Source organism: Corvus cornix, chromosome 21 (assembly GCF_000738735.6).
Source record: "Corvus cornix cornix isolate S_Up_H32 chromosome 21, ASM73873v5, whole genome shotgun sequence".
Lineage (NCBI taxonomy): Eukaryota > Metazoa > Chordata > Aves > Passeriformes > Corvidae > Corvus > Corvus cornix.
Genome location: NC_046350.1, coordinates 1622799 through 1645143, shown reverse-complemented (window position 1 = coordinate 1645143; position 22345 = coordinate 1622799).

Below are 22345 nucleotides of genomic sequence, written 5' to 3'. Positions count from 1 at the left end.
CATCTGGAGCTACAGGGACATTGTACACATTAGTGATGCTTCTGGACACAGCGGCACAGTAGAAGCACCCAGTTTCCAGAGCGTGGAAAGAACTGCTTAAAAAACAGGAAAACAGGAATCATGCCGGTATCTTGGCACAGAGGCAATCCACACACATATAAGGAATACTGTTGAAAATTAGGTGTTTTCCTTTTGTTTCTTTCCCTCAAAGAATTTTCTCCCATATGTGTTGCTACGAAACAGTAACGATTGGGTACTTAAGAGAGACAAAAGGAGTGGCCACAGCTCAGGGGAGGGGTGCAGCTGGCTACTCTCTCTTTTTACCTGGGGTTTTCTCTGGGAAGGGCAGAGATACTGTGAGAACTGGGCTGGGGAAAAAGAACTGGGTGCAGCTCCTACCTCTCTCTGGCTCTTGGCTTCGGAGTAAGACGGTCGGAGCTGCTGCCTGGGGGGTGGAATTTGCTGCTGCCTCTAGAGCCCAGCCCAGTCCTGTTTCTTCTGCCGTGGGGTGAGCTTTTGCTTGTGAGAGCAACCACTGAACGGGGACCTTATTAACACCCTATCTTACTAAGAAAAGACTTTCACCATCTGCTCGGGTGCCTCAGGGGAAACCGCAGGACCCCGAGCCCTTTCCCTCTCCAATGGAGCCTCACCCTGCCATGTCCAGGAGCCGGGCTGCCACTGCCCAGCCCCACTGTGTCTCTGCTACTGCTTCAAGTTTTTTGCTACACTGTAGCCCCACACCCCCTGCCTGCTGGGATGCCCCGCTGTTCCAGCTATAGCTGCAGAGTTTCTGATGCATCTCGTTTACCACTCTGGGATTTTGCTTGTCCCTGCCGTTCCAGCTTGCTGCTTCCGAGGTCCCTGCTACAGCTCCTTTCACTATCCAGAGGAAGCACTGGGATCGGCTGCCACTGCGGGTTGGTAAAGGAAGCCCCTTTTCCATCCCTTCCTGCCGGCTGCGTCCGCCATTGCCATGTGGAGACAGAGACAGCCGAACTCACGCCACAGCACCCCCTGCAGCCGGGGGGGAATCACCGCACCTGCCCCTGCCCGGCCGGGAGCCACCAGCGCCCCTGCCGGCCGTGACTGGAACTGCACCGAGGGGAAATCATTCAAGGAGCGAGAAGAAACGGTTTATTGGGTTTGCTGTTCTTGTTTGCAATTGTTGTTACCATTGTTGTTTGTTTGCCTTGTTACACACATACATACTAGTAAAGAACTGTTACTCCTTTTCTCATATCTTTGCCTAAAACCCCCCTTAATTTCAAAGTTATAATAATTTGGTGGGAGGGGGGGTCATATTCTCCATTCTAAAGGAAGTTCCTGCCTTCTTTGGCAGGCACCTGTCTTTCAAACCAAGACAGATACAAATAACCCGAGTTTCCAAGGCTGTTCTCTCCCTTTCCTCAGCATCTCTGAGCAATGCCACCTTCTCTTAGAAAAGACAGGAACAAAACCACAGTCCAGCTCTCCTGCTAAACAAGCCATATAATTAGCAGAGCACTGCTATACTTCTAGGTCTTCTTGTCCTAATTTGTTTTTATTGGAGATTCTGCTGCTGTTAGGTGACAGCAGACTGACCATTCTGTGAGCAAGAAAAAAAGCCAGTTATACATAAAACCATTCCAAGTTTCTCCCACCATGGCCCCTTCTTTGAAGGGGAGAGGAGATTTTGTCCCAGTCATCTCAGCTTTGTGACTGCAAGTGCAATTGCCCAGTTCTGCTCCTGTTCCTTTTGAGCACCTCTCTCATGTCTCCCAAGCAGCTCAGCTAAAGGCAAACCAAGCAGGTCAGTGCCAGGAGAGCTCCAGAGCTGCATGGCTGGATGAGCAAAAGGGACTCGATCTTTCAGATCAGAAACTGATCAGACTGTTCCTCTCCCCCTTTCCTCCTTGGAGCACATCCTTCATCTTCCTCTCCTGAAAGCAGCCAGGAGTTGGGGAAATACTCTGGAAATGTGGCAACTGTACCTCTGGCGTGCTTCATATTCTCTGCACAGACAACTGGACCCCTAGGATCACGCATTTAAAAATTCTGCAGAAATTACATTACCCTTCCATTTGATTTGTGCTTTATATTTGTGCACCTCAGTCAAACCCAGATTTTATTCCCTTCCTAGTTTCCCTGAGATGCAGAAGTTTCTAATTAACCAGAAAGGCTTTTTATTCCTTAAAGCTCTCCAGTTATGAATAATGGTACTAGCTCATAAATGAAAATTGTCTTTCTATTTAAATTCTGTAATTTTGGGTGGGTACACAGGGAAAAAAGCAAGCACGAAGCAGTGGCCCTTAGGTCATTTGCAACTTATTAATTTCAAGCAGAGCTCTTAGCTAGCTTATTAACACTGAATATACTGCAGTGGAATTTAATGGCTAGGATATTAATTACCTTGCAGGCTTCTACATATAGAAAATGGCTTATTTTTATTTTATGTTACAAAGCAGCTGTACCAAGGGGATCACTCTCAGATCTGGGCTGTGCAGGTCCTTACAAGGCTGGTTCTAGCAAGGATGAGATGGGGGTGCTCTGAGCCCTCAGCCTGGCACTGTGCCTATGCAGGATGTCCTGTGAAAGTGAATTGCCTCTGAAGGACTGGTACCTGGTGCTTTTTCCCCAAACAGAGGCAGCCTGGAAGTAATGCACAGCTCCACACTTCACAAATGAAGCTGTCACAGGCATAAACCACATGATATGTCTGTGGCAGTGCCTTCTGCCCTTGGAATAGTCCCTCTGGAATCACTCCACAGCAGATCACTGTATATGCACAAGCTGTTTTGGTACAGAAACAGGACAAACCTAAGCAGCTTCCTCCCACCTGTGCCAGGACACCAGCTGCCCACTGGGACTGAGCCCTCAGAGCACATGCATCAGCCCCAGAGGGCCTACAAGGTGCCTGTCTGGGTGACCATTAACAGCCACAGAACACTTTTAAATGCCAGTGTACTTTGGATGTTATCTAGTGCCATCTATTTTAACATAATTCATAGGACACATAAATGGGCCTTTCACCCATGCTTAGAGGAGACGGACACCTGTCTCTCTCCTCCCTGCCACCGACTCATTAAATTCTAATCCCATGGCTGTTCCTGGAGAGTGCAGGTCAGCCAATTGACTGTAAATGGAAACAAATAAAATGCAGCAGCATTGTACAGTTACTGCTCAGTGCTCTGCAGTAATAGTAAAGCCATGATGTGACTTTTCTTGGCATTTTCTCTTGAGGAAGAAAGGATTCCACCCGCTCTGGGATTCAATACAAGAACAACAGTAATTTGCATCTCTGTTAAAACAATCTGACCCCTTGCAAACCTTGTTGCTGCTAAGTGTCCACTTCCATAGCTGCATGTACTATAAAAGCTACTCACCCTCCTACCCCATCATTAAAAGAATGGATAAACAAAAACAGAATTCCCCAACAAATCTTGATGGAGAAAACTGGACTATAATTTATACATACAGTCAAACCACTGAAGAAAAATGTAGTCTCACTGCTAAACCAGCAGCTATTATCACAAGATCACAGATGCCCCCAAACACAGTTGCCCCTCTTCACTCATCAAAAGCCATGGCGATTTGCTTGGGAATGAAATGTATATTTTTCAGATGGCATAAACATCTGTTAAACAATGGAGAGACAGATATCATCCCAAATACCTTTATCTGACACACAACCTGGGGCTTCAGCAAAGGAAAGGAGCAGAGAGGACAGTTACAGGTTAAAATTATGATTTTCCTCCCCTCCCTTTCTTTCTTGTATTTTTAAACCCTGCTAATTTCCTTCCCCCTCCCCCCTTAAAATAAGTTTCTCAAAGAACTTAAAGGATCTGTCACTTTCTCTCCCCTTTGTTCCCTCTTCAGATGCATCTGTTGAATATGGAAGAGCACTCCTTTTATATTCCCAGCTCAAAAGGATCAAAACAAGGATCTGGGGATTGGTGTCTGCATTGTTACTAGGACAGAAACTCAAATGCATTCATGCTAATATAATCCTGCCTCTGGTCTCTCATATACTCCCCAGCTCCTTTAGCCCTGTGCATCTGTCCTTTTATCTCCATTACTTCATTGGGGATGAGGAAGAAACCATGGCCAATGCGGCAAGATATTTCTCCTCATCATATTTTTCATGTGAAAATGTAACTTCACCTAAGCCAAAGTCTCAGAGGTGGGGGAGGAGGTTATTTTTAGAAAACACAGGTATTTGTTAGAGGTGGGGATGTGGACAGACATCAAAGTTGTTCCAGTGAAAAATCATGTTCTGATTGTTACAGCTCCAAAGTTTCTCATCCCACCTTGACTAGTGTCCCTGATTCTATGTGGATCTCTGCAAGCTCCTTTTCCCCAGCTTTGCTGGAGCTTGCCCCTCTCAGGCCCTGAGTCACATCAGCCTTTGTCTGACCAGCTCACATTTGTGTTCAGGGAGGTGGGGACAGGTCAGGGAACCAAGCGAAAGCCACATGATACAGCACATCCCATAGCACTGCCCTCATCCTCCTCCCCACAGCTGGCTGGAAAATGAGGTGACTATTATCTTGGTATAATGAGGGTTCATTAATTCCTCTAGGCAGAGGTTCCCCAGCAATGACAGCCCAAAGGTCAAAGTACTTTTTGCACTGAAACCAATCAAAACAAGATCATGTGGCTGAGTCTTCCCCAGTTTTAATGGCTGCTCACAGGGCATTTCAGGAGTCTCTTGTTTGTGGCAGCTGGAATTATGGGCAGTCCTACTAAAAGGACTTTTATATGGTGCAGATAGATGCACTAATCTGTTTGAATGGCTTTTCCAGAAAAGCCTTTAATACATTTTCATTATGGTAATGCTTTAATGCAGAAAGCATCCATATGATTAGGATAAAGTCTTCAAGATCTCCTCTTTATGAAGGTGCTGTTGTTTCTTTTTATTTCAACACTTTTTCAACTCACACAGCAGGACCAGCTTTAAAAAGCTGCTTTGTACAGCCCAAACTGGACCAATTCCATCCTTTAACCACAACAAAACCCCAACCAACCAACCAACCACCAACAAAACCCCCCCCCCCCCAAACAAAACCCCTACTTCCTAGTTACTAGGTCAGCAGCACAGCTGGTATATAAACATGCATCACCCTCCTTCATAATCCAGGCCAAGTCAAAGAAGAGTGTTTTACAGCCGAGCAGTGCCAGCTCAGGATATTATCCAGTTTCCATAGGCAGCAAAATGTACACTGCTTTTACCCAGCAGTTTGCTGAGCAGAGCCCTTTGCTCCTTTGTCTCCTCCAGCTCTGACCTGAGCACAGGATGAAGATTATCTCATCACATGTTGCATGCCCAGATCCCCATTTCTTCCAGTTCTACCAGTTACCTACAAGTACCCTCTGCCTCTTGCCGGGATTGGCTGTGACAGAATCTTTGAGTGCTAGCAAAGAAGGGAAAATTTGTATAGCCCATATAATCAGTGACCAGGTAATTTCCAGTCTCAGGGAACTGGTTTAAAGGGAGAACATAGCATAGAGCAAAGGTGAAACAACTTTACTGACCACAAGGCCTTTGTTCTCCTGGCAATGCCAAGGAGCACAGTTAATAAGCAGCTTTCAGACTTGTGAAACTTCAGCTCACTGTTAGGATAGGAGGAGATAAGGGCTGGCCATCCCTACTGACCATGCTTGGAAAATCACCTCAGCAAGGGGAGTGGTTTCCTTCAACAATGTTATATGAGTGTAAGCACAAAGGGGCTTGTGCTTGTTAGCATACCCAAAAAACCTGGGCTAAGCACTGGGCTGCTCCCTCAGGATATGCCCTGGGCAGGCACAGATTGCGGAGCCAGTTGCTGACTGTCAGTTTGCTGCACACCAAGCTCTGCAGAGCCTCCATCCAGCACAGGTGAGGCAGGGAAGAGGCCATTTAGACAATCTCTGGTTGTCTCGAGTGTAAGCCCTTCATATCACAAGAGCCCATCAAAGTCAACCCAAGCAGGCTCTGCATTTCATGGTGAACACTGAACAGTGAAACTGACAGAACTGCCTGTGCCAGCCCAGACCAAATCATAATACCTCCGAGCCTTGACCCAAGGAAGGCTCCACAGCATCAACCTCTTTGCTCAGGGCCTCCTGAGGGATGAGAAGTGTTTTACTGTCTTGCAGCTTGTCCCATGCAAGTGCTCCTATGTCAGACCCCATACCACCGGCTGTCTCTGCCTCAGCTAACATACAGATTAGTTCAACCCATAGCCTTGAGAGCCCTGAATTAAATTAGCAGAATAACCTTCTTCACTAAAACAACAACAACAACAATTCTTTCTGAAGTTTCAGGTAGTCTCAACACTATGTCCTGGCACCATCTGCCTGCCCCAGCAAGACAAAACTCCCAGTGTCAGCAGCAGGGCTGAAATACTGCCAGTCCCAGGGAGGGAGTCCCAGAATGATGCCTTTTCCCTTAAAATCAAGAGGCATACACGGTTAGAAGGGGAAAAGGGATTTTACCTTGGTATTTATTTTTAAGGATCCTTAGGTGTACACGTCCAGGTCATATGCATCGAGATGTACCCCACCGAGTCTTTCCCTGTGTCTCTGTCTTTCTTCTTCCCCTCCCCCCAACATTGGGTATAACATTATAGGCTTTACTAATTAGCATATCTATCAAAGATTCCCCAATGAGAGGCTCAAGTGAGCCCCCCCTCCCCAAGGAATCTTCCCCTGGATGGTTCTATCTTGGTTTACAGAATATGTTCTGGAGAGGACCTTGGGTCTGGGGCACACTGATCCCTAGCTACGAAGCTTCTAAAATGTTTAGTCTCTTAGCTTAACAAACAAGTCCAAGAATGTAGGCAAAAAGCACTAGGAATACAGAAGTTGTAAAAAGGTATAACAGGGGTATAAAAGAAAAGGCAAAAATCTTCATGGCATCAAGCAGCCCTACAAGCAGGAGGAACAGTATGACAAGAGGGTGCTCAGCAAGCATGACTCATCCTGCAGAGCAGGTAGTGATCCTACTTCAGACAGGGAGGCTCATTTAAGGCTGTAAGCAGGCTGTCTCAGAGGGCAGATTTATTCTTAATGGGAAAAGCAAGGAAACCCCTTGCCTTTTCATTTCACAGTGATAATGTGAATGAATTTTGTATTGGCTTGAAATTATATTTCAATGGGAGATGACTGCCAGCAGAGGGGGTCATGTGTTTTCCATCTGCCCTGCTGAGAAGAAAGGGCTCTTGTGAAAGACAGAGCTGTCAGCAACTGCTGCTCCATGCCCAGGAGGAGCTGGCAGCATTTCAGCTCCACTGGAGCAACGAAGAGTGATCTCTTCCCACAGCAGCCAAGGGAACAGTGCACAGTGACAGCATGGGGAATAGGGTCTGGACTGAGCCTCACAGAGGCAGCCCCAAGTCTGAGGGAAATACCACTGATGAAGTGAAGCAAGCAACAGCTCCCTACCCAGATGACATAACAAGGGAAGCTACATGTCCTTGCGGGGACAATCTCAATGCCTCAAACCCCTTTGGCTCTGACGGGAGATGGAGAAGTGTGGTTTCCTGGACACCCTCACACTCCAGAGCCTCCTGTCGTCTCAGGTTTCCATAGACTTCACCGGCTTGGCAGGAGATCCACCACTGCAGAACAGCTACTAACTCTGCAGAACTGTGTTCCGCCTCCAAGTACAAATCAACCCCAGCCCGAACAGCATTTCTACCAGAACTAAGATGCAGTTGGATGTTGCAGTGGGGATACTGCAACACGCATATATCAAACCAGGAGTCCTGTGGAAAGGAAATATATATGGACAGACAGATTCTTGCTAGCTGTTTCAGAGATGTTTATTTCTCCAGCCGCATGGCCGGAGCTCTGCCGAGGAACTGTTCCAGTCACGGGACCAAGGGTCCTTCTGCCCGCGCAGGGAACACAAACCAACCAATGGGAACGAGGCTGAGCAGGGGCAGGGAAACCCCGTGTCTGTGCCCTCAGGGCCCCTCTCCCAGGGCTACACGGCAGGGGAGGGACCCCAACACCTCACCCGTTTTATTTTAATAAAAGGAGAATGAAAACAACTGGATAAACATAACAAGAACAGTTTCAAAAACAAAACAAGCCACCCTCCTGAGTCTTTAAATGTCCAACAGATTCTGTGGAACATCTTAGGGCTGACAGAAGGGAGACAGAACTCTCTGAGCATGCTTTGTGGGGAAACTGAGGCAGGAGAGGGTTTAACTTCTTCCCTCCCCTTTTCATCCCCCACTCGGCATTGGAAAGGGATTTTTGGGGAAACAATTGGCAAAAGCATGGTTTTGTGAGGGAAACCATGGATGAAAAAACGGATTGGGAATACACTGGGGGTAATAGGACATAGGGTAAAAGGGAAAGGTGGGATTAGGAAAGGGAGACTGTAGGGGGGCTTACAATGGAGATATTGTCTAACATGACTACGATTTTTTGCATATATACTGCCTTTTACAGGAACACCATCAGGCCCAGTGACCTGCGATGCTTGTAACCCTTTTCTACCTCGTATAATTTTGAATTCCACACTTCTCCATCTCCCAAGCTTGGGATGCATTTTTCAGGGTTATTCTTTTTAATAGCAGTTCTATGCACGAATATGTCTTGCTGGTTGTCACACCTTGTTATAAAACCATAATTTTGCTTAACATTATACCATTTTACTATCCCTAAGGTCTTAGTTACTATGATCTTTTCCTTTTTCCGAGTGGCTGCTGTTTTCTGTCTCGCTGCGTCTTTGCTCTCTCCTTCGGTCGCTCCCGTGTTGGAATTGTCGGGGCTGCTGGTGCCTGCGCGCTCTTCCCGGGGTCGCGTTCGGGGCTGCGCGGGCCGGGCCGGGCCGCGCCGCTCAGTTCTCCGTGCGTCGCCTCCTCTGGTCGCAGCTTCGCTGCCGCTGCCGGGCGCTGCACCCACGTCTCGGCCGGGCCCCGAGCGATGACTCCCCCGCGCCCTGCTCCAGCGCGCGTCTCGGCTGGGCGCGGCTCCGCTCCACCGCCATCGCCGCCCGCCGCCGCCCGCGCGCCGCCCCTCTCGGCCGGGCGTTCACGGGGCTCGCTCCACCACGCGCTGCGCGGCCGGCGGGCACCGCCGGGTCCCGCCGCTCCCGCCGCTCCTCGCTCCGCCACCGACACTGCGGCTCGCTGGCTCCGCCCGCGCGGGAACTGCCTCGCTGCTGCTCGCAGAGCGCTCGGTGCACGTGGCCTGGGCCGCACGGTCCCTGCGCCAGGCTTCCCTTCGCCAGGACACAGCTGACATTGCTCAACAGTCTCGGTAACTAAATAATATTCACGAAAATATTCTTCCATCGGCATATATTTTGACTCCAGTATTAACTGTGTCCAAACGGTTTTCCAAAAGCCCTTGGTAAGAATTAAATCCCAAGAAACATAGAAAAAGTTCTTAAACAACCATGCCAGGAAGTGTTTCAGTTCTTTTTGAGCTTGAATCAAGCTAAAATTTACAAATCGTTGTTCAAGAATCATTTTAAGTTTAAGATAAATGTCCATATGCGGCTCTGAGAGCCAAGAGTCTTCCCACCGTTCCTCCATAGTTTAGATATGGAATAGCAAAGCAAAACCAAGAAGAGGAATCCAAAGTTTCCAGGGTTTACTCACACAAATCAGTCGCTTAGGGATCGGGGATCGTTCTGCTCTCAATTCTCCACCATTTGTTGCAGTGGGGATCCTGCAACACGCATATATCAAACCAGGAGTCCCGTGGAAAGGAAATATATATGGACAGACAGATTCTTGCTAGCTGTTTCAGAGATGTTTATTTCTCCAGCCGCATGGCCGGAGCTCTGCCGAGGAACTGTTCCAGTCACGGGACCAAGGGTCCTTCTGCCCGCGCAGGGAACACAAACCAACCAATGGGAACGAGGCTGAGCAGGGACAGGGAAGCCCCGTGTCTGTGCCCTCAGGGCCCCTCTCCCAGGGCTACATGGCAGGGGAGGGACCCCAACAGTTGGACAGGTCATAACCACCCCATATGCAGACAGCACACTGGCCACATACAGGGAATACACTAAATTCTGACCAACAGTGTCTCACAATGCAGTGCTTCTGAAAAACGTGAGCAAGGGAAAGAGACAGTTCACTTATCTTTCCGTATCTGACAACTCTCCATTGTGGCTACAGGCTGTACCCTCTGCAAGCAGTGACCTTTCCTCAGAAGCAAGGAGAGTTCTTCCCTCAGCTTTGGGGGTGCATAGCAGCATTGCTGTTACTGGAAACTGGGGTCAAAGTCCCATGTCCCATCTTGGCCCCAGCCTCCCACCAGCAGGGCAGAGCATCCTGATCTGCAGCACCTGTGCAATTTCCTGGCAGAAAATAGTTGTTACTGATACACGGAAAAGGCTCCACTACTGGAATAAGTAGTAAAGTAGGTAAGTTTATTCCAGTGCTGGAACGCATGGGGGATAGTTCCTCCAAAGGGATGCATGCCAACAGCTGCATTCAGCTTGGTATATATCGGGTTACAAGCTCCATATTCATTAAGTTTCCCAATACACCTATATATATTCATTACCTAGCCCTGCCTAGTCTCACCTCGTATTACAATGAGCCCAAAAGTCATTTACATCTGTGCTGTGCTTGCACAGTGTCGTCTGGTCGTCATGGGCAGGGGTCGCTGAGATGAAGTAAAGGGTCTTCCTCATTCTGAACTTTTCACCTTGCTTCCCTGCACATGCTCTTTATGTCCCTGGCCCAAGTCCAAACTTTAAGGCTGGTTTAAGTTAGTTTTAGGTTCGAAAACAGGATGTTTGGTCAAGATTCCTTCCCTTTATCAATAGTCTTATATCTTCTCATTCTGCTTTGGTAGGCACAATAAGTGTTGAGCAAGCTGTATGCATTGCTTTTAACAAACAGCTTCTTAGGAAATCATTTAACCTCTGCTTCCCCCTCTTCCCCTGATTCATTACAGTGTTAATTAATTGCTGCCAAACATTATTAAGTTTGCAGCACAACAGTGGGATGTAAGTACAGAGCCAGCGGCACATCTGCTAAGGCAGCAACACCATCCCAGTCTGGAGTCTCACTCTTCCCCATCACTGCTCAGCTCCCTCACAAACAGTAGTGTCAGTGCAGGGCTTTCCCCCCAGACATCAGCTGATCAGAGGACACTGCAGGAACAAGCTGAACAGGATACCCCAAGTTAATGGGGAATTGACACAAACCACCCCCTTAATTGTGTCTCCTCTGATGGGGGAGGCTTTTTAGAGTCTTTTCCAGGAGTCAGAGACGAACGGGACTTTTAACCTTCTCTTTCTTCTGTAGTTGTTTATTAAGTCTTATCAGAGAAATACAAGCCACTGACGTGACTGAGACATAGCATGAAGTGGAGAATGCAAGAAAAGCCAAATTATCAAGATTACACAGCCTTTTAAAGGTAAATCGCCCAATGAAAACTTAAAATGAAAGATATTTTCACTTTTCTACCAATGTTTAATAAGTTATCTGGTCACGCAGACAGGAACTGCAGAATTCTTTATCCAATCATCCCAGACTACTTCTACTGCAGAATACGGAGTAGATGAAGAAGAAGAAGAAGAAGGTCTGGAGAACAACAACAATTCTCCATTTTGATGTTTTTTTGCTTTTATCTACTTACTATATTAATAAACCCAAAACCTCTAAATTTTTCACCCTGTGACAATCTTACGTAGTATTCTATCACCTAATTCAGACCACTGTAGATTCTAATTCTTTCCAGAGGGTAGGCAATTTTTGACAAAGGTCAAAACCAGTGTTGTCCAGGGGGTAGAACCCTTCAAAACAGACAGAGAAGTATTCTTTGTATTCTGGGTTTCCACAGGGAATCTGTCACTTGAAATGTCACCAGAAATGTTGCAATGATTAAATTAGAGACTGAAGTCCCCAGCCCATTTTTTATTGATTAAATCAAGTGGGTTATATTGACAGGGTTTCTGTAATTTGTGCCAAGGCACAGAGAAATCAATTCATTATTAGACTACCCAGGCCACAAAGGTAAATCTGAACATAAGTTTCCAGATAAAACTGAGAAATCTGGTGGTTTTCCTGCCATAATTCAATCCTCCCCTTCACATCTTACCCCTACCCTTAAAAGTCTGATGGATGCTATGACTGACAGGCAACAAGGAAAGGAGAAACCTCGAGTCAGCTCCATCCCTACCCACTATCCCCATTGCTCAACACCTGCCAGGGCTCTGCTCTCTGCACCCTCACTCCAGACAGTGTCCATTGAGGCAAAAGAGAAAGCCTCTTGCCCAAGCTGGGAAGGGCTGATTGCTGCCCAGAGATGGGCTGGGAATTTAGCAACTGTATTGTGCATCACTTGGTTTTCCTGGGGTTTATTTCTCTTTCTCTTAGTATTTTTTTTCTCTTTTCACTTCAATTATTATGCCTTATTTCAATTATTAAACTGTTCTTATCTCAATCCACAGGCTTTACCTTTTCTGATTCTTCCCCCATCTCACTGGAGGGATGATGCCACAGTGAGTGGCTGGGTGGTGCTTAGGTTGCAGCTGGGGTTAAACCATGGCAGCACCCTATTGATAAAGAGGGAAAGAGCTGAGACAAAATGAGCCAATTCTACAGCTCAACAGCCTAAGCTGACCAAATATCTATTTTCCTTAGACATCTCATATTTAGTGCCCAGCTGCAGGTAACCAGTGGAGCAATTACCAGATGGTCTAAACCCCTCCATCTTTTGCCAAGAATTAATGTGTGTCTAAAGGCTTACTACTGCCATTTCTATACTACCCTCCATCTCCTCTAGAAATGGGATCCCTCAAGATGAGCATTTCTGGAGTATGGGGCTGGACTAACTAGCCAGGAATTTCTCACGCTAAATGGGACAGAAAAACAAAACCTGTCAGGAGGGACACATAGCAACAACCCTCTGAGACAGTCTGCAAAAACATGGAGGGAAACAGCTATATAGCTGTGCACAGGAACAAGCTATGGATCTGCCCCACAGTCTTTTGATTAAAAAAAAAAAGAAGAAATTACGTTATCCAACATACCATGATGGCAAAATTGATTCCTTTGCACCAAATTACCTGTATTTAAATAGATTTATTTTATGCCATTTGCCAGAGAAATTCATCTTCTATTGACAGTAAAGCAAGGCTCTTTGCTCCTTTTTAAAGGAAAGGAAGTGTTTTGCAATGTCTTACCGGCGGGGAAGATGTTGGAGGGGGCTCTTATTTTCTACTTAGTACTCTCAGTAATAGGATTGCTTATGCAGCTTCAAAAGCAGCAGAGTTTTTACAGTTAAAAGGTACAAGGAGCTCTGCAACATCAAACAGCCACCCCAACCCATGCACAGCCTACTGAATTGAGCAGATTTCTCCTTGCCTTCCCTGAACTCTCTGGGAACACTGAGCTGTGGGGAAAATGAGCTGAAAACAAGTGTTTGCCTGCAGCACTGTCAGTGATTGAGACCTGCATTCCCTGGCTACCAGAGACACCACCAGCCCCTACATCTGTGTCAGTCACGGTTACACTCACCTTCTGAAGGCAGTGAGGAGCTCAAGCTTCTCCTCGTGGTTCCCTCATCCCCTTCACTGCTCTCCCAGACACAGGACAAACAAAGAGATGCTGTTTGGCAGGGACACTGCCATACAAGCTCTGGAGCCAGTCTGAGGGATTGTTACTGCATCTCTGTACTATTAACTGCTTGTTAATGGGTGGAAAGAGCATTTGCAGCAATAACCTCTATTCATCATCCTGTGCTCAACTGAAGGCAGAGCCAGGAGTGCTCAGCAGTGCTCCAGAGTCTTTCCTCTGCCAGGATCCAACCAGGCAGGGCTTCCACCAAACACCTACTGATGATCTAACACCCCTCCCCATCACACCCCAAAGAGCCAAGCTGCAGGGACCTACGGGAGAGCCTGCTCAGCCCGTCACCTTTCTCAGCACAGCCACCCCACTCAGGACTGCTACCAATCCAGAGACTCAGAAATCCTCCCTGGCATCAGCAAGGCAACAGAGAGGGAAGCAGAGGAGACCATAACCTTGAAAGGGGAGGACAGGCCAAAATTTAGCTAGGATCCTCCCCAGAGCCTGCCAGGAGCATGGAGGAGACAGGCAGATGATCCATTTACCCTAGCAGGATGTGTACTGCTGTTTTTCCCAATTAAACTCAAATTAAACACTGACATAGAGGAATCAGAGAACCCAATTAAGAAAAATGCTAGGACACAAATTCAGTTAGGGCCAAGTCAAGAGTACTTAAGTATCCCAAAATGAACATGCCTGACATCTGGATAGACAATTATGCTTTCTGAGCCATTGTTCACAAGAGCAAGAACTGAGCACGTGGCCACCCCATTCCTCCCTGCACTGAGTAAGTGCAAGCCAGGCAATTCCCTACCCATCAGCTGGGAGGCTTCCTCCCCAGTGAAGACACAGGTCAAACCAGAGCACAGGAAGAGGGAAGAAACCCAGGAAACAACACCTGAGCAAGTCACACATATAAAATATGTGTGCTTTTGCAATTGCTCATACCCCAGCCATGTCCAAAAGGCCCTGTTTCAGCCCCTGCTCCTGCAGAGTGGGACTGAAAAGTGCTCCTTGCTTGCAGCAGCTTAGACCACGAGTGCACATCAGGAGGCAGAGAGCTTGTTCTTGTCACTCACCCACCCCACAGCCAGCACAGATCTGCACAGAGACAGTGGGACCATGGAAGACCCCAGCTGGACCAGCCTGGCTTGCAGAGCCACCTGCCCCAAAATATCCATTAGCCACTGCCCTGGATATCAGTACACCAGAAGAGACACACTGAGCAGTGGAGACATGCAGGAAAGGAAGCACAGTTTGACTATGGTCACTCTGAGCTACTAACAGTACCTTAGGTTTCCTAGCAGGGCTACAGGAGCACTGGCTTACTTCACAGAGACAGTGAGGCAGATGCAAGAAAGCTTTTTCCAGTCCTGTAAACACTGACTTCCAAAACATGCCCTTGATTGCCCAGGCTGCGTGGCGTGGGAAAATACCATGTCCAAGAACATCTCAGAAGAACAGCCAAACAGGTTTACTTCATCCAGCTCTCACAACCTGCCAGGGAAGTTCACTAGAAGCAGCAGGCAGTAACTCAGCCCAGCAAACAGGAGCAATGTCACACTACTGATCTCAGGTTGGGCAAAGCAGAAAATCAATGAGATGCTTGGGATTTGTGTCAGCGACAGGGAAAGCATCAAAGACAAATGCAATGGATTTTTACTTTTTCTCAGCTATTTGTTCAAATCAAACTGAGACCATGCTCAGTTTATATCCCACCAAGAAAGGAGCCTGAAGATTGAAATCCCCCTTCATGTCCTCCAAATTCCTCCTCCTTCTCTTTCTAGTGCATGCCAGTGTCTTTGGCCTTTTGTGAATTTTCTTAACAAGTCTCCTCTCCAACACAGAAGAGCTGCTCTTCAACTGGATAATAAAGGGGCAAATTGCAGGGCCCATAGGTACCAGCAGCTTACAGGGCAACTGAGAAAAAGCACAGATCACTCAATTGGCAGATAAAGAACTAATCCCGACAGAAAATTGGTTTTCCATAATATTGTGCATTCTGCAAAAGGAAAACGAAAAGAGGCTAGATGGGGCTCAGATTGTATACAGCAATCATGGTATATACCATTGTCTTGGTTTGAAAGACAGGTGTCTGCCTAAGGAAGGCAGGAGCCTCCCAAAGGGCTTTCAGGCAAAGATATGGGAAACAGGAATAACAGTTCGTTACTTATATATATAAACAAGGCAGGGGAAAAAACTGATTTAAACTGACAGAGTCAGATATGACCTGACCCTGTTAGTCAGGGTAGCAGTAGCAGTCCGATAAGGTGGTGGCTGCAGTCCTCCTGAAGTGAATGGATGTGGTTCTGTTGAAGCAGTGATCCTGTGTAGAAAGATCTGGTCTTCCTCAGAAGGTCCAGTGGTAGGTATGTAGCTCTTGTCCTCTGGAAATCCAGTGGGAAAGGCTGCCTGTGGTCTTCAAAAATCACAGTTTATATCCAGGATGGGATGCTTGGTTTCTCCCTCTGGGTGGAGCATCTCACAATGGAATGATGAGTCATGAGATAAGGCACTGATGGGCCATTAACAGGACATAGTCTTGAGGGAGGAGGCAGGGAGCACTGCCCCACCTGGTTTTAACAGCTCATGAAGATGGTGATAGAATACATGCTTGTGGGCACATCTTACATTGTAACCTAGGACAGCCATCAAACACACAAGCACAACCTGTCTACAAGGAGCTGATCTGTGAGCTTGGAACTACCAGAGAAAGCCAGAATTCATCCAGGTGAAGGGGCACCACAGGAGGCTGAGACCTGGCTGGCTGTAACAGAGCACTGTTCTGTCTTCTCCAGCACCAACACTAGCCAAAAACAAGAGCAAAGAAGAGAAAACTGCAGCTAGAAATAGCTAGTGTAAGGACTGTCTCCTACTGAGGACCATTTCACCCTAACCTCATTAAAAGAAGATTGGGATTTATACCCCAAATGTTGCTTTCTCTCCAACATTTCTTTTTACGGCCTTTGCTCTCAGGACTTCAATGACACACCCGCACCCATGCCCATACACCATAAAGGACACTACACACCTTTGATTTGCCGTGATGTATTTCAGCGGCAAGTTGCACAGGATAACTTGTCCTTTGACATTGACCCAAGAGGCATGGGAGGGAGGAAAGAGTAAAAGTGTTTCCTTTTTATCACAGTTGAATCACCACCAGTAGCTGTGGGATTACACAGCCTGGCTCCCCTCCCTCCCTGAATACTGGGTCAGGTTCCTCTGTCCTGCAAGCAAACAGTTGAACCATGGACTTGAAAATTAACATGCAAGACAGGAGAGAACCAGGGTTCATTTTCAGCTTGTCAGGGCCCACAAAATAAATTACAAAATAAAATCTCAGAATGACAGAATAATGAGTAATTCATTTGAAATGTAAAATAAATAGGTAAATCTCTAGTGAGCTGGCAGAACAAATGGGATTCAGCTGACATTTGGTGATTAAATTAAACAGTAATGACCTCATGAATAATGGGCTACAGAATTGAATTTGGAGGGCAATATTTTCTTAAGTGGGGGCAGAGGGACAACACATCCCATAAGAGCCAAGCTACACTTTTTGCATTATTTTCAGTGTTCTGCACAAAATCCTCACTTCTGAAAAGCTGCAATGCCTGAGGACACGGCCCTCCTCTGCAAAGGTTCACCACAGCCCTCTCATCCCAAGGTCTTCAAGTATGAAGATCCCCAGCTCCAAAGGGGATTCCTCCTCTCCCAGCAAGCATCTGCAGCGTTAGTTCAGGGCATGAATAGGAGCACAAGTCTTACTGCTGTCTTTGGAGGGGGGAAAAAGTTAAAACCAACAGCAATTATGAGGCATGCATCCTTCCTAGTAAAGCCACCTCCTGTGCTCAGAGAGACCCACCTTCACCCATAGTGTGCCCCAGCCATTTGGGCACACACTGTCCTCTCTCATGTCAATCCACACCAAATGCAGGGCCAGGGTTCCTAGCATTCCCCTCCCTCCCCTGCCCTCAGCTGCTGGTATTATGTCGGTATTATTAAAGGATTATGTTATCAGGGCTTCTAAGGTAATAACAGCTGCTGTTTCTTGACCTGCAGTTCTGAGCTTGGTCTTTTACTTATCAGCTACAGACAGAGCTGTCACTGACCCCAGCTGTTATTTTGAGCTAAATTCATTGGTGTGCCAAGATGCCTTCTCCAATCTGCTGCTGGCCACCCTCCTCTCTAAAAAGCAGAATCCCCAAGGATAAGGAACCAATCTCGCCTTTCTCAGCCAAAACCTTGGCAGCCTGGGGAAGGACTTGATTAGTGACTACATTTCTTTGTTTTCTTTAACTTAGTAATTGACCAAAAAAGATGTGAATAGTGAAATTTCCTCTTGGTTCAAGTCCAGAAAATCCTGGTTTGTATCAAACAGAACAAAAATAAAGACTTTGTTTTAAAACATACTTAAGCATTTCAGAAAAACATAAATTCTGAAACTTAAAATAATTATCTTCCTGCCTCACTTCACCCTCCTGTCATCAGCTTTGGCTCAAAAGTTCATTTCACAGGTATGCTTGAAAAAGGTTTTTTTCCTCAGACTCAGATATGCAATATTGAGGGACAGAGGTCATTCCAAGATGGGAAAGGAGAATAATTAACTCATCAAGATAACATCCAGTGCATCCAGTGTGGTAAGTATTGCCATAGTTCTGCTTAACCTACATCACAAAACATAGATGATTTGGTTAAGAACTGTTCCCTTTACTAATGCAGAACAAACTTGCTGGTCTAATAACTTCCCCCCCCCCCCCAAAATCAAAGCTAAGCAAAAGTGTTGCACAGGCTAATAAACTGAGAGCTGGGAAATAAATCAAGATCTACAGAGATATAAAACCTAAAAATTCTTTTAAGACCAAGTTAAGACAATTAAACACTGGTGAGACATCAAAAAGCTAAATAGCCTGAAGGAGTTGGTTTTATAAATGAATGTTTGGGTTTTAGGAGTTCTGTTTTCTTTTTCTCTTAAAGAATTTTCCCCATACCTGTTGCCAGGGGGACAAATTACTGGGTGCTTAAGAAAAACAAAAGACCTGGCCACAGCAGGAGGGGTCCATCTGGCTACTCTCTTTCACTTGGGCTTGTGGGCTGTTAGTTCCCAGAGTTTGGATGGAGAGAGAGGCTGGAAGGAATTCGTCAGCACTGAAAACTTCCGCTTTTTCGGCTGCCTTCCTTCCTTCTACCAGAGAAACCCCGGGATTCCCAAGCCCGCCTTTCCCTGCCCTGCTGGGAGCCAGGCTGCGGCTGCCCTGCCCCTGCCATTGCTTTGAGCCTTCGCTACTCTGTAGCTGCGCACGCCCTGCCTGCTGAGACCTCAGGGGGTTCCCACTGCAGCTCCGGAATTTGATATATCTCATCTGCGCCCTGGGATTTGTGCTCGTCCCTGCTGTTCCAGCCTGCCGTTCCAGGCTGCTGTTCCCGAGGGTCTGGCTGGACACTGGGATCGGCTGCCCAGGGGGTTTGTGAAGCCTTTGTTCCACCTCTTCCCGGGATCCCAGGGCACCAGTGCCACGTGCTCCCCAAGCTCGCTCCGGAGCACCCCCTGCAGCCGCAGGGAAACCATTGCACCTGCCCTGCTCACCGGGAGCTGCCAGTGCCCCTGCCGGCTGCGAGCGGAACTGCACCCAAGGGGAAAGGGCCTGACAGCCGAGAAGGCTGGCACTGGGTTTGTGATTGTTTGCTGTTACTGCCATAGTTATTGTTGTTTGTTTGACTTGTTATACACATATAAATATATCATATAAAGAACTGTTATTCCTGTTCCTCATATCGTTGCCTGAAAGCCCCTTAATTTCAAAATTATAATAATTCGGGGGGGGGGGGTGTTGAATTTTTTTTTCATTTCAAGGGAGACTCCTGCCTTCCTTGGCAGACACCTGTGTCTCAAACCAAGACAGATCTTGGCGCCCAGTGGGCCACCTGAGGGCATTAAGAGAAAGGGGTGAAAAAGGAATAACAGCTCCTGAGTAACTTAATTTTGTGTGCTGGATATAGGAACCTTGTTAGGCAGCACTATGTGGTCTACTTTACCCTGGTTTGTGTGGCATGTAGCCGTGGCTATATTCTTCCCCTTTGCAGCTCCTTACTTGAATATGGGTCCTCTGACTAAGGCTACCATTGCTGTTATCCAGTTTGCGCTATGGGTCAAGAAGGTGAGGAATTAATGGGCTTTTAACTTCCTCCGGAATGTGGGCACGTGGATAAAGGGCTATCACACACTAAGTGCATGTTTTTGGGGTTATGTTAAAAATGGTACCTTCTGTGAGGAAATGACACCAGGGGAAGTTTTCTCCCAACCCCTCAACCAGTTCTTTGGGCCCACTCCACCAACTTTCAAAGGGTTTAGATTTCCTCTGGATACTAACCAAGTGGTGCTGATAGGCCTACTCTATTTAGCACACAGAGGTAAGTTGAGATTGGTTTGGATAACTACCCAGACACCGGTCCCAGAGACTAGAGGTCCTACCCCAGAGACTGATCCTGTCCCACAACCTGACATGGCTCCAGAGACTAGAGATCCAGCCCCACAGCCTGATACTGCCCAACAGCCCACCTCAGAAATGAACCACCCAGATTAAGTGGGGGCACTGGTGAAGGAGGTGCGTGAGATGTGCCAGGTGCTGAGGGAATACACCTCCTCAGCTAGTGAAAAACCCTCTCCCTGCCCCGAAGGGGGAGAGTCTGATGGTGCAGCAGCGGAACCCACAGATGTTACAACCGTCCAGGCTCCAGCTGAACCACAAGGGCAATCACAGCCAGCAGCAGCAGTCACCCCTGTGCAGAGGAGGAAGTATAAGACCAAATCAGTATGACCAGTTAATGATGATGGGGAACCACGGCCCTCGCAACCAGCAGGGGAGTCAGAACCTGAAATCATCACTGAGTACCTGTCGTACGACAGTCTCCATGGTATGCGAAAAGACATTGTGCGAAGGGGGCGTGAGCCTTATACAACCTGGCTGCTTCGGGTTTGGGACCTTATGGGCACAGGTGCACAACTGGATAATGGCAAGGCAAGGTATCTGGGATCATTGACCCAGGACCCAGGTGTGGATCAGATATTTGTGAGGGAGCCAGGGCCCCTTTCTCTCTGGGAGCGGCTTTTAATGAGTGTGAGAGAAAGGTTCATTCACGAAGAAAGAATGCAAGAGTACCATCATAGAATGCAGTGGAAGACACTTGAGGAAGGGATCAAACAGCTAAGAGAAGTGGCGGTATTAGAGGTACTCTTGGGGAGGGATGGACAGCATGATAATACCCCGACAAGGTCAAGCGCACAGGTCAGATGTTGTGGAACCTGGCAAAGCTAGGGCCACCCAAATACACCACCTTCATTGCAACAATTAATGCTGAGGACAACCGAGAAACAGTGGGCTCTGTCGCCAAGAAGCTCAGAAATTATGAGAGTATGATCAATGGCCCACTGAAAGCTCATGTCTCTGCCGTGGTTAAGGACCTCAAAGAGGAATTTAAAGAGGAGATTAGGGAGATGAGGGAGGAGATGAGGAAGACCAGTGTGGCACCAGTGCGAGTCACAGGCCCCCAAGTCAGAGCCCGACGTCCCCCGGCTAGAGAGGTTACACCCCATGAGCTGTGCTGTGGTTTTTTCTGTGTGAGCAGGGGGAAGACATGAGAAGGTGGGATGGGAAACCCACCTCTGTCCTGGCAGCACGGGTGCGTGAACTCAAGGAGGGAGGCACTAACCGAGGGGGTTCCGCTAAGGTGAAAGTAGCCTCAGCCTCCCGTGACCGAGCTGCCAGGTATTACAAAAGGGAGGATGATATGTCAGATCCCCTTGAAGGTACCTCGAGCATGTACGCCCAGGGAAAGAAAGATAACCAGGGCTAGAGGGGCCATGCCTCTAGCCAGGAAGAAGCACAGGAGAACTGGGTTTTTTGGATAGTGTGGATTCGATGGCCTGGCACATCAGAGCCACAAAAATATGATGCATTGGTTGATACTGGGGCACAGTGTACATTAATGCCATCGGGACATGTGGGGGCAGAACCTGTTTCTATCGCTGGAGTGACTGGGGGGGATCACAGCAGTTGACCCTGTTGGAAGCTGAGGTGAGCCTGACTGGGAAGGAGTGGCAAAAGCATCTGATTGTGACCGGCCCAGAGGCCCCGTGTATTCTGGGCATAGACTTCCTCCGGAATGGCTATTACAAAGACCCAAAAGGACTCAGGTGGGCATTTGGGATTGCTGCTGTGGAGGCAGAAGGCATTAGGCAATTGAACACCCTGCCTGGACTATCAGAGAATCCTTCTGCAGTTGGGCTCCTGAAAGTGGAAGAGCAACGAGTGCCAATTGCCACCTCGACAGTGCACCGCCGGCAGTATCGGACAAATCGAGATGCTGTGATCCCCATCCACAAGATGATCTGTGAGCTGGAGAGCCAAGGGGTGGTCAGCAAGGCCCACTCACCCTTCAACAGCCCCATCTGGCCTGTGCGCAAGTCTGACGGGAAATGGAGATTGACTGTGGAATATCGTGGCTTGAATGAAGTAACTCCACCGCTGAGTGCTGCTGCGACGGACATGTTGGAGCTCCAGTACGAGCTGGAGTCCAAAGCAGCAAAGTGGTACGCCACTATTGACATTGCTAATGCATTTTTCTCCATTCCTCTGGCAGCAGAGTGCAGGCCTCAGTTTGCTTTCACCTGGAGGGGTGTCCAGTACACCTGGAACTGACTGCCCCAGGGGTGGAAGCACAGTCCCACCATCTGCCATGGACTGATCCAGACTGCACTGGAAAAGGGTGAGGCCCCAGAACATCTGCAGTACATTGATGACATCATTGTGTGGGGGAACATGGCATTGGAGGTATTT